Here is a 14,122-nt window from a genome sequence, read left to right on the forward strand (position 1 = left end):
GACGAATCTGTCACAGTTTATTAATGGACATCAAGGGACAGAGATAACAGCAGAAAAGCTGCATATTACAAAAGCATGTGGTACCCTTTATGGACCAGCTGCTCTGCTGGTGTAATTCCACTGATTTCAGTGGGACTGTGCCCATTTACAGCAGCTCAGAATTTGACCTTATAAACTCATTTTTCCCTTTCATGCAATCTGCTTCACAAGAAAATAGGTCTGTCAAGGATCTTATCCTTACACAGCACCCCCTTGGGGTGTTGACAGGTTGGTACATTCACTTGGGTCCCGTGGGGTGTGCGTGACAGCATTCTGGCAGTGATGAGTTCTCCGCTCTCATCGTTCTGGGTACTTCCCCTGTTTTGGAGGCCCAGACAACAAACTAACAACTCAGCATAAGAAAATAAAGGAGAAAGAAACATACGGATAGTCCCAACCAGGACACTGGCCTCTTTTCCTTCCTTCCTGGGCAGGACACAGTTCAACTCAAAGTCTGCTGATTGTCCAGAAAAGGTATAGAATATGGCCCCCTTTTGACTCAGGGGACTTGGATTATTTTTTAGGCACAGGCATAGGCTCTCCTCACCCCCTCACCCCGTCCTCTTCTCGATAGCTGGGAACTCAGCACTCTGCTGCCTGAGCAGAGTGTCCTCCTTTTAAAGTTCTCCATTGCTGGCAAGAGCTTGTAGATGCATCAGAGTGGGACTGCTCCAGCCCAGCTCCTTAACCCCTTCCAGGCTTAAATCATGCCAAACTAAGGATGAAAATGGAGTGTGTCATTTGTACTTGAAAGGTGGAAAAAGTTAATGAAACCTAAGAACTGATTACTAGTATGGCATTATCATGGGCAATAAAAATAGCTTAACTGAGTATCGTAATGATTAAATGAAATTAAAAAGCACTGGCCACTCTCAATTTTAATTACTATAATGGCCATGTCTAAAATGCAGTATGGTTTCCTCAACTAAATTTTTATATTTTGTGAAGTAATAGTGCTGGAAAGATGTTTCAAGATACAAAGACTGCTTACATAGTATATATGATTTAAACATGGAAAATTGTTCAAGCCTTGGCTACAAAGAAATGAACGAGTTGATTTCAGAAAATACTGGCCAAGTAATTTCTTTTGATTAAAAGAAATAAAAGTCCTCTCTTAGCTCAGGCATAGATCCAGCAAAGCACTTAAGCACATGTAAACTTTAAGCCAATGAGGAGCCCGTCTGAGGTCACATGAGGTTACTCCCATAGAAGTTTCTTTTCCTGCTTGATGTGGTTGACACTCTAGTGCAGAGAGGTATTGTGTATTACCAGTAACTCATTCATTCCAGTTGTTTTTAAATTGGAAACTAAAATCCCAACAACTCTCCAATGGCTCATTTTTTAAAACAAGCTGTGTATCCCCAGCTCAATTTAAAACGCGCTTGACATTTAATCATTGAATATTTCTGTCTCTTCAGTACTTCTTTCATTGTGCTGTGCATAAAGCATGTGGAGTCATGGGAAAGATGCAGGACACAGTAAACCAATGAATAATTCTGAAAAACATGACTTTCTTCTGTAGGTCAATGGATCCCAGAGGGCAGCACCTGCTTCAGAATGGAAGCCAAGGCCCCAATCCTGTAAGCTGCTCTGTATAGACTGATCCCTGTAACTGCCCCCTGAAATCTCACAGGATCAGGACCTAACTGAGATTCGATGGCTAATTCTGTGTCTTGCCTGGCAAAAGTAATACTTGGTACAGAAGGAAGATAAAAGATTAGAGCTGGTCAGAAAATGGAATGTCTGTTCCATGGAAAACAGACAGTTTGAAATTTGTGTTAATACTGAATCAGAGTGAAATTTCAAAAATTTTCCACAGAAGAGAAAAAAACAAATTTGTATTCCAAAACTTAGAAAGGTTTCGTTTTGATAATGTCAAAAGTTAATAAAATATTAAATAGAATACACATCATACTAAATGTAATATTTATATCTGTTAAGTCAAAAATGAAATGAATGGAAATGATAAAAGGCAAAATGAGCCATTTTTACCCTATTGAAATGAAACCTCTGACACTTTATCAATATCATCATGTTCCTGCAAAAATGTTTCAATTTTGATAAAATGTCGTTTCCCCATGGAAAACTGTTCTAATTTTCTGACCAGCTCTAAAAGGAAATTCATCACCTCCTCTGAAGGTGAAGCTCTGAACCATGCGTCCAAAATTTTTGTTCTGTTCCTCAGTCACTCCTGAGTATGACAAAATAATCCCCAACTAAATTAATAGACCATTATTAGGGTAACATGGGGGCCTTAGTAAAGAGAAGAGGAAGCCCCTTCCAGTCTTAATGTTGCAGTCTCAATGGACTGAATAAATGTTTACAAAACTTCATTAATATACAGTATTATCAGCCTCTGCTTTCTGAGCTGTGGTCTGTAGTGCAGATGAGATGCCTAGCATGACGTCCTTACGCAAACTTAAATGCAAACACTGAGGTGAACCTAAAACTTTTTAAAGGTTCAGATCGTTTAAAAAAAAGGTAACCTCTTTTGCCCTGGCCCTCCTGTTACTTCATGTTCAGATCAATCACTGAGGTCTGAGCAGCTCTGACAATCATTATATACATTTTGCTACCATAGTGCATAATAATTACAACAATCAATACAGTTCAATAGTGTACTTTACTTTATTGTAGATCACACGGCCCTCCTTACACTTTAATATCCAACTTGTTACTGTTCAGCAATCTATTAGAGTATGTATTGATTTTTCAGTTTTATTCTGTTGCAAAGCAATGTTGAGATGAAACCACAGAGCTTCTTAGAATTGGCCTCTTTGCTTTTACTTCTGTGGGAGTTAAGATTTGGGAGAGTGAAGGAAATAACCGCATTAGAAAATACTGACGAAATTCATTCATTCACAGTCTTCAATGTGGGAGGCTGTACCAATTTCTCCAGCTGTCCTATCAATTATCTCAAAGCTGACTTCAGCATACCTCTCTCTTGAGGAGGTGAGGGCAACTCAGGCTCTCTGGTAACTCATCTCTGGATCTTGCTGTGAGCTGGTAGCACAGGCTGTAGTCATTAGTATGTGGGAGTTTCATGAGGAAGATAACTACAGGACAGTACAGGCTATAAGGTAAGACTATCAAATATCTCATTTAAAGTTCTAAAAATGCAGCCTCAATATGGAGGTCCATAAGTGAAATGGAAGAGTTTCTTTTTTAGTCCCCTTTATCCAAGTAGAACTTATTTTTTCTTTCTAGATTGTTTTTGTTATAAACCAACCAGTGAACAAGGAGAACCATAATGGGTTTGTTCAAACAAGGGACATTAAAGGGAAGGAAAAAATACTGAAGTAAAGATTATTTGGACTAGAGCTATGCAAATAACAGATTTTTCAAATTAACTATAAATTCCAAAAAAATAAAAAATAAATTCAGTTGAACCAAAAATGAATTTTGAAATTTGTGATAAGTCAAAAATGTCATTTCAAGTCAAACAAAATATTCACTATGACCCTGTAACAGTTCACACTCCCCTCTTGCAAGCACTCCCAGCCAAGTGTATATGTTTGCACATTCTTTCTTTGTGGTGGGTCTTCAGTCACTCAGCCCTCCGGCCAAGTCTGTGAGATAAAAGTAATGCAAACCCCTTTCGGGGTACAAATCCAACAGTGGCCTCTCTCAGTGCCCTCTGTGATGTCTCTCTCTGTGTTGGTCCCTGCTCTGGACAAGAGCCGTGTGTCAGGGCTCCTTCCCTAGAGGCAATGTCTTCGCCCTCTCAGGGCCTCTCTGGCCCCAGCTCTTCAGCTGGGCCACTACAGTTCAGCCCCTTTCTGGGGTGTCTCGAAGTCTAGGCCACTTTTCCAGTGTCTGGGGGTGGCGGGGGAACCACCCAGACCCAGGCCCGCCCTCTAGTCTAGGTCCCAGCCCAGGGACCCTATAAGTAGAAGCCAGTCACAATGTCCCTTTAAATAAACTGCATTGCTGCTATAATTCCCTGAGCTCCAGCACATTCTTCACCCTTATCTCAGGGCCTTGTCATCATATAGTCGCAGAAGCCAGCTTGGTGCACCATCCACTCTCCTCCAACTCTAGCAAGGGACTGAACTCACACTGGTCCTGCAGCTCTTCTTATATTCACCTGTTGGGCCCTGATTGGCTGCTTCCCACACAGCCACTCTAGGCAGCTTGGAGGACCTCTCTACTGCCCTTTTCTGGGGCAGGGTGTGGCAGGGCCATAAGGCCTCCAGCAGGGGGCCTCAGGGCTTAGTCCACCCCATCACAGACCCCAAAATATTTTTGTTTCAATTTCAAGTATTCTATTATGGTTTTCAATTTTTTTTAATGGAATCATTTTGAAGTCAAGGGGAGAGGGGCGGAACTGGGATTTGACATGAACAATTCAATAAACTAATGTGAATTTGAGTATCACCAAATCTGCTTCCCACCTGCTCCCCCACCCCAAAGAGTTTCATATGAAAACTTTTGCCCTAATCTAGTTTGTACGCAATTAAAAATCCACTTCTGCACTCCCAGACAGTCCACATCCTACTAATATTAGCCCTGTACAAACTCTTATGACTGACCAAATTAATGGATAGTTCTGAATTGCCTGCTGTGTTAAATGGAGAATGCTAAGTCTGACAATGGAGTGATAACTGAAGTAGCAGCTTCAGGTTTCTTTGAAAGTAACAGATGCAAACTGTGGCTTTCAGGGTAGCACCTTTTCCTTTCAAAACATGTTCTAACCTGACAAGTCACGTGCTCACGCAGCTCAGCTTAAAAAACAAGCCCCCATTAAGACAGAAGTGAAGGCTCCCTTTATTCTTTCAATGGCATGGAAGAGAAAGGTGCATTTCAAGAGGACATATAAGTTAGGGCCTAAAGGAGTGAGTGAACCGGCTCCCACTGGACGCTGATTTTGTAATATGTAATGACTGTCAGAAAATAAGTATGTAAAATAGGAGGTCAATGGAATGACCCCAGATCTGAAGCTGATCAGTGGTTCAGTTATGATTTGGGGAGACTATTAGAGAGATTGGGGTGGAGAGGTAATATCTTTTATTGGACCAACTTCAGTTGGTGAGAGAGACTGGGTTTTGAGCCACACAGGGCTCTTTGCCCCAAAGAAGAGATCAATGTGGCTCAAAGGCTTGTCTCTCTCACTAGCAGAAGTTGGTTCTATAAAAGATATGTCTCACACACACACACACACACACACACACACACACACACACACACACACACCCCGTCTCCCTATTAGCCTGGGACCAACACAGCTTCAGCTACACTGTCCCATGGGGAAATTATGTTTAAAAGGTCAGATTGGCAGGGACATTGAGGTATTTTTGCCTTTCTCTGCAGCACAGAGAGAGGATCACCTGCTAGGACGATCTGGGCATATCCCATCTAATCAATTTCCTGACATCACAGGGCACCACTCTCTTTCCCGTTCTCTGCCTGCAGCACACAACAGTTTAGTCTCTTGAGAGCTGAAATGCTTTAGTCTAACTCAAGTTATTGGACTCATCATAGCGGTATGTGGGTAAAATCAATGGCCTGTGCTCTCAAAGAGGTCAGATGAGATGATCTAACAGTCCCTTCTGGCCTTCTTAAAATTTATGGAACTATGAAACTTAATGTAAAAATATAATGATGGAGACAGTATTTTTCATAAAGTCCCATCTAGGGAGCGTAAATACTTTCTAACACAATGACTTAGCAGCTGTAATTTTGGGGCCTGCTTTTAATGGAAGTCAGTGAGAGTTGGGAGCCCAGTTCTATTCGGCTGTTTTGGAGGTCCGAAGCATAAATCCTAGCAGAGCAGGAAGGAACTCCAGTTTGCTCTATGGTACTGTCTTATTCCCTTTATAAGATGAACTGTCGGTTTGTAGAATGGACAATTTGAATTGTTATTTATTATTTGTGTTACTGTAGCACTTCAGAGCCCTATTCATGGGCCAGGCCTCAGGGTGCCAGGCGCACCAGAACAAAAATGCAGTCCCTTGCCCCAAGGAGCTTGAAATCTAAGTGTTAGACAGTAGGTAACGGATGGATAGAGACAGTACAGTTCAGAGTACACAGAAACAGGGTGCCATGGCCTACAATGAATAAGCAGGGCCATAGGGTTCAAGATCAGGTCTGAGGCTGGGTGGTGGGTGGGCATTGTTGATGGTCATGGTTGGGGAGCAGCCGGGCCTCACTGAGAGGTCAGGGCAGGGTTTTTTCCTGAAGGGAAAACCAGGTTTTTTAGTCCAAGGTGCAGCCAAGTTAGCAGGTGGGATATCAGTCCATTGGAGGATGGCAGTCGGTAAACAAGCAAGGGGCAGGCTGGTCAATGTAGGTTGCAGGCAGATCCAGGGATGAAGGTAAAGGCAGGTCAGAAGACTGGCTTGGGAAGCAGGTGTTTGGTCTCAAAGGGGTCTGGGCAGCAACAGGCATAAGAGACTAGTTGCTCAGACAAGAAGCCCAGGAAGCTTTATATTAAATTGTGTCCAATCACCTGCTAATCACCTGATACTGCTGAGTTGGCCGATGCAGCCTCTGGCTGTGGGGTATTGGCTGCAGTTGCCTTGTCCAGCCTTGCAGTGTGGTGGTGCAGAGGATAAGGCTCTGACTTGGCAACTTTGCGGACCTGGGTCTGAGATCTGCCCCAGCTGAGGCAATATTGTTCAGCATAGAATCATAGAAATGTAAGGCTGGAAGGGACCTCGAGAAGTCATCAAGTCCATCCCCCTGTCCTGAGGTAGGACCAAGTGCACCTAGACCATCCCTGTTCTTAGAAACCTTCACTGACGGGGATTCCACAAACCCCCTTGGAAGACTATTCCAGAGCTTAACCACCCTTAGAGTTAGAAAGTTTTCCCCAATATCTAAGCTAAATCTCCCTTGCTGCAGATTAAACGCATTACTTCTTGTCCTACCTTCAGTGGACATGAGAACAATTGATCACTCTCTTCTTTATATGAGCATGATAGAGTGTTCTCTGTATACCAGCACCCTAACTGTGATCAGTTACTTTGTAGACCTCATGGAAAAGGAATATTTTAAGGAATGGGGAGCCAAGCATGAGGGGTGGCATGGGAGAAAGCACAAAAGTGCTTGTTTGCAAATTGAACAAGTAGGCGAAGGAGGCTGGCACCACAGCCCAATTGGAGGTAGGAGTTGACATCTTCTGGAAAATAAGATATGATATGTAGGGAAGGATTGGCCATGAAGAACCTTCAAAGTGAAGACAAATAACTTATATTTGATGAGACAGAGCAGTGGGAGCCAGTGGAGGGATTCAGGGAGAGGGGGTAGGACAATGATCTTTGCAGCACTCTTCTAAATGGATATGACAGGGGGTGCGATTGCATTTGTCAAGGTCAGAGACAAGGATATTGCTGTAATTGAGACATGGGATGATGAGGGTTTGGATGTTAGCTCTCCAGAGAGGAGTGAGATTCTGGGAAAACAGATTATCCGAAGCCTTTGGAGAAAGAGGGTGTTTTTAGAAAAGGCCACTTCTCCATATGAGATTTGACACAGTTCATTGGGGGCTGTAATGGTGAACTTGCACACACATAACTTATTACTGCAATTTGACATCTTTCTGCTGTTGCAGAGGTGGAGACTTATAGTTGATTTATGGATCTGGGTGGAAAATTCCCTGGGTGACGTTCACAGGTGAACAGAGGGCCAGTAAAAGACCTACAGACTGTTAATCCCACTTGAGCTCTAGGCTTTACAAAATATTACTTCTGAATTTCGAAATAATCTGAGTTCTTGAGCACAGCTTTGGGATCATCTTCAGTTACTTCTACTGCTTTACCAGTGTACAGTTTGTACCATTCTTCGTTACTTCTGAATTTGATTCACTGGGTTGCACACATCTAACTGAAGACAGCATTTGAGCCATGGCCTTGTGTTGGTCAGTTTGGCAACCAGTCAGAGGGCAAGATTCCCAATGGCAATTTTGTAATGTGTAATGACTGCCCGAAAATAAATGGGAGAGACATTTTATATAAAATATGAAGTCAATGGAATTACACCAGGAATGAATCCGGTATGTGGACAGCAGAGGTTCAGTTGTGACTGAAAGAGGCTATAATTCATGTTAAATTATATCTATGAAGCTGTTATTTTTCATAAAAACCCATTCTGGGAGTGAAGTTATATCACAACACAATGATTTAGGAGCTGTAATTTTGGGGAGTGTTTTTAATATGCTATGCTAGCTCATCCTCGTTAATTATTAAAACTGCCCTCAAATTGAAGACATCCTGGAACTGAAACGCAATTAAAAATTAAAGCTTTTTTTAACCACAGCATCAGTTCAAAGCAGAATGAAATTACATTTTTAAAAAATACGCAATCTGTAAAGTCTCAGGGCCATGGTGATATATTCTCCAAGATACAGCATGCAGTGTACTTTTACTCTTCCTTCTCCTTCTCACCCCCCGCAAATATAAATAGACATTTAAAATATTATCACAATCTCTAATGAACAACAGTGTAAGTATAACGACCCCCATTAGCAGGTCATGGAGAATGAATCCTGGACCTCCAGCGTTAAAAGCATACACCTTCATTATTTTAGTAAAAAGAGTAACTTCAGTGACTGATAGCTCAAGAAGGCTATTATGAGAACCAGCCACTAGAGGGAGACACGTAACATATACTCAACCAGTGGGTGACCTGTTGTATTATGGGAATTGTTCAGGGCACAAAATTCATCAGGTGGCAAATCTTTCTCCAAAGATTTTTTTACCTCAACAAACCTTGAAAGGCAAGAAACTCAGAGATGATCTAGAGAGGTGACTGCTGGCTATTTGAGGAAAAGAAGGCTGTTTGGCATTGAAGTCAATGAGACAATTACCCTAGACCTTTGGTTTGTGTTGAACATGTGTTTGGTTTGTTAAATTTTGCCTGTAACCGGTACCATTTTGTGGATAATCTGATTTGCCTGCAATTAGGAAGAGAGGGAGGTGGTGTTTCTAAATTACAGTGAGGGATATGCCAGGAGTAAGGACTAACTAAGGCAGCAGAACAGTGACCAGATCCTGCACCTTCCTTACAGCCGTTGTTTGTCTCTTGAGCTGCTCCCAGCAGTGGAGCCACTTGACTTCCCCAGGTTTTTTGCAAAGCTGCTAGATTCCAGCTGTCTCTGTTCCCTGTATACTAATTCTAGCCTTTCTCATGGTAGCCCGGAGTCCTGGGGCTCCCTGACAGTCCTGTACCCCAGAGAGCCAGTATACCGTCTCAAATGTTGCATTGTTCAAAAGCTGTCAAGCTCCACTCCAGAGGTAACTGAAGTGTGTGTGGGGGGTGTACGTGTTATATGACATAGAGTTATATGTAAATAACATGCATGTGTAGTATGTATATCTCTACATAGCAAAATTCTTCTTTTGGATACACAAATGTAACTTCTCTTGTCTCTAATACAAATCCAAGGGAAAGATTAGGCCAACACTGTAATTTGCTATGTAAACTTAAGATGTTGTTTGCCTAGTTGTGTGAAATGAGTCTAGAGCTGTGAGACATTTTCAAGCTCCCCAAGAGGGTTTACACTATAAATTACACCATTATGTCATAATCCCAGGCCACTTGGAATGCTTTGTGTATCAGGATTCTTCAGCGCTCACCATTTAATTTGACTCCAGGGAAACCGCCGAGGAATACATAATGAAAAGATATACACTTGCCTATTTACACAACTACTTTCTAAAATGTAAACATTTAAATACAGAGCACAAATCCCAACTCAATTTGACTTGTTCAGCTGAACCAGCAAGTTGTTAGAAATAGACTCTGACCATGCAAGCAATGTAAACCAGGTTCAAATTCATGGTGAACTTCAGCTCCTGGGTTATGTTTGAGAATCTTCGCGGGTTTATTATTATTTATTTTATTGCTGTAGCAGTCAGGGATTGCAATCTGGGATCAGAGACCTCGCATGCTAGATGCTGTGGCTGACAAGCATGGATGATAGCGTACAAAGTTGCCTTGGCAGAAAAAATTCACAGCAGATGATTTTTCTGCACTGTCTCCTCATCAACAGTAAAAAACAAAACATAAAACAAAGGAAAGTTCATCCCATCTCCCAGCCCCTCTTATGGAAACATAATGCTACCAATAAACTTTAATCTCAGTGCTGATTGCCCCAAAGAGAGCAACAATAACAACTCTTTCCAAAGCCATTAAAAAGCCAGGCAAAACAACAAAACTTTCCAAAGGTTTTGCCATCTATTTCAAACTTGCCACCACATCAGTCAGCAAAAATGGCCCCTCAGAATCACTTCTTCTAGTGATCAGCGTATTTCTACTAATACATTCATTAGAAATGAAATAGTTACACTTTGATGTGACAATCCCTTACTATAGGCTCTGAACAGGGATTGACCTCAAGATCTCTCCATCCAGCGGTATGAGCTGCTATTGTTTGAGCTAGAGGCTCAATCCAGGAGCTGTTCAAAAAATGCCAAGTAACTTTCATGGGAATTTTCTTTAAAAAAAGATTCCCCCAAATTTGGAGTCAAATATTTATTTTTCAATTAAATATTGAACCTGAAAATGTTACGTTTTTCATCAAAAAACTGATTTAAAAAATTTGGGTTTTTTATTTTTAAGAATGACGTTTGGTCGAAGGAAATGTGTTTGTCAAAATTTTTTGACCAGCTCTCAGAAAGTCCCCTGGGTGGCAGCTGTGGCAAACTCCTTAACTTCTTCTGTGGACCAGCCCCTACAGGGGATACACTGCAGTAATGTGGGTTGCATAGACGTTATTTCAAATATTATCATTAGAATTTCCAGTTGATGTCTTCTCTCTGAATTACCTCTAAGAGGTGCATTAGCCTCCAAAGATACTCCATAATCACAGCATTCTTTCCCTGAATTGTCTCTTCCACCCATTTGCTTTCATCTTGGCATAGATTGAAAAGATCTTCGAGGCAGGGAGCCCATCTTTATCTGCATTGTAAACCACTGGGCACTTTTATGATACTGCAAAAATAATACTATCCTCATTAAGTCTGGTCAAAAAAAATTTGTTGCATTTTGGTACTGGATTTTGGACAAATCAAAATTTTACACAAAAAAGTGTCTGCTTTCTTTGAAAAAAAAAGTATGTATACTTCAACACAGAAATCAAAACAGTTTTCCAACAAAAAGTTGAAATTAAATTTTGATAAAAAGGACAAAATATTTTTGTCAAAATTTTGAGCAGGTAAAAATTCCATTTTCTGACCAGCTCTTATAATTCTTTATAATAATAAAATAATTTGATGATATCATTTTTAGATATAAGAATTTATCAAACACATCACGCAGAGCTAAGTCTTCTGTGAATATTTCCTCAACTAAAACAATGAACTTGGTTCTGCTGTGTTCTTCTTTGTTTTGGGAAAATATTTGCAGACATGGAAGTGCAGACTTTTTATGCCATCAAAATTGGGCCTATGAGGGGCTTGCGTGGCACGCAGAGCTTGTGCCAACACAATCTGGAGTAACAAGTAAATTTGAGAAAATTGTGATCTCATTAGGGGAAAACTCAGGATCAGTGAAAGAGGCAAAACTTGCTGAATAAATGTTTCTGTGTTCATTCATCTCTAACCTCGGCTCCACTTTGGCATTTACTCAGTCTCAGAATGTTTATTGCTCTATATGTTCTGATATCATGAATGTTTATTAATAAACATTCAATAAACTGGAATGGATTTCCTGCTCAAGATGAATGAGTAGGATGAACAAAAACTGAGGAAAGCCAGGATGGAAGCAAGACTCCTCTAGCTAATGCAAAATAATCTCTCCCAGATACGTTAAGGCACTCATCCTTGATCTACCTCCAGTCATGGTGAACTGCAAGCCCATGGTCTATTATCATTGGCTATAGCAGCGACCCATGCAACATCTTCTCTTACACTGTGCTGTTGCTTTGCGGCGCCACCTTGTTATGTGATGAGTCTGTGATGGTGTTGCCTTCATGCAGCATTCTTGTGCAGTGATGTTGTGTTGAAGCCTCATAGATTTTGTTTGAGTCCATGATGCGGCTGTACGGTCCAGTGATGATCTATTCCAGAGTCCTGACCAGGTATGTGGAACCACCCAAGAGGAGACCAAAGAATCTCAGGTTTACCCTGAATCCAGTGCACACCTTTGCTATTCATGCAAGTAAAAAGTAACCCCAGGACTAAGAATTTGCAGGAACGGGTCTTTATCATTCTCTGTGAAGGTGTTTGTAGAATCATAGAATATCAGGGTTGGAAGGGACCTCAGGAGGTCATCTAGTCCAACCCCCTGCTCAAAGCAGGACCAACACCAACTAAATCATCCCAGCCAGGGCTTTGTCAAGAAGAGCTAGACCTTAATATCTGTTCTCAGTGCTTTGATTCAAGAAGAACTTCTTCTTCTCTGTCAAGCCAGTTTGCAGCAGCTTCATCAGTGAAGAGCAGAGTCCCCAGCCACCACTGGATCCAGTCAGAGGGCAGTCATCAGTGATGTGCAGCTGATGCAGTTGACACAACAACTGCATCACATGATGACATCATTGCATATTAACCACTTATCTGTTCTTCATTTCTTTGACTTTATATGCCCATCATATGGCCCCACTTTCACTTAGTTTTATATAAGGCCTCAATTCAGCAGGTACTTAGGCATGTGCTTTACTTTAAGCATATGTTTAAAGTCTATATTAACTCCAGTGGGATTTAAACATACGCTTAAGTGCTTTGCTGGATCGAGGCATAAACAAGCTCTGAAGCAAGAAACTTATCAAAGAATTTTCTCTTCAACACCCATGTGCATAAAATATTGACCAAAGTTGGAAAATCACTCAGACCATGGACAGATTATTATTTTCACAGTGTATATGGCTTGTTGCACAACCCAGGCTCCCAGTACCTACCACATAACACTTCTTAGACTCACTATATTAACAGTCAGAGCAAGTTCAACTTTTATGTTTTATAACACAGCTGCTTTGATGGATGCAACAGAGTAAATTTTTAGTTTAGTGCCTGGAAAATTAGTATACAATTCCCATTCATAATAACAATAATAATTTCCCTGAGTGAGTCTAGTAAAATAACAGGGAGAAACTATAATAATTAATCTGTCTGTTGATCCAGACTCTAGCCATTATCAAAAAAATAAGTCCATTAAATTACAAAATCTTTGGAAATGCAGCAAGCTAGTAACAATAAATCACCATATCTGTTTTTCAGTGCAGCTGTGTTATAGGTACATTAGAGTGGCACCCACCAGCTTTGCTGTGGCAAACTCTTTGTCAGCATTACCATTATTAAATCCAGTTTTCAGAGGGTTTATAACTTGACTGCGAAAATTTACTCCAGGCTCAAACTTGACATTTAAAGTGTCAGCTAAGAAGAGATTAATTTTTTCACATTTATTTTGAAGCCCATGTGGCTGGTGTTAAGTCCTGTGAAAACAAATTGAAGAGAGGTTTGACAGGTTAGGATGCTTTCAGAAATCAAAAAAATGTTCAGGCTCTCTGGTTGCTTTTTAAAAAATAAGGCTTCTGAGCTCCCTTATTCCGGTGTAAATCAAACCAACTCCTTTCATTTCAATGGAGTTACTCTGGATTTAGACTGGTGTAAATCAGGAGTTGTAGCTGAGATTTTAAACTGCTTGGCTACAGCAGTGAAGGGTTTAGGTTTGCATCTCACACTGAAAGGCCCCCTCTAGTTCCCCTAGCTGCACAATAGATCCATAGAGTTAGGGCAGGCAAAGGTGATTGGACGTTATGCTGGTCACATCACTCCCTTGTGTACCAGTGACGTGTTAACTATATCAGCCCAAGGAGGCATTGGTTCAGGAGAACTTGACTTTGAAATGAGGTTAGAATCAGAATATATATATATATATATATATATATATATATATATATATATATATATATATATATAATTCTAAATTGTCTAGCTTCAATTTCCAATCATGATATATATTTATGATATAATGTGAGTGACAGAGCTACCAGGCCACTGGATGTGTCCTTCCTATTTAGCAGGGTTGGGAATTGAGAGACCTGAGTTCACTCCCTCGCTGTCTCACAGACATTCTTTGAAAAACACATAGGCCCAGAAATTCGAGGGTATAAAGGCACCTAACTTCCATTATTTTCAATGGAACT

The sequence above is a fragment of the Gopherus evgoodei genome, chromosome 7 (assembly GCF_007399415.2).
Source record: "Gopherus evgoodei ecotype Sinaloan lineage chromosome 7, rGopEvg1_v1.p, whole genome shotgun sequence".
In the NCBI taxonomy this organism is placed as follows: domain Eukaryota; kingdom Metazoa; phylum Chordata; order Testudines; family Testudinidae; genus Gopherus; species Gopherus evgoodei.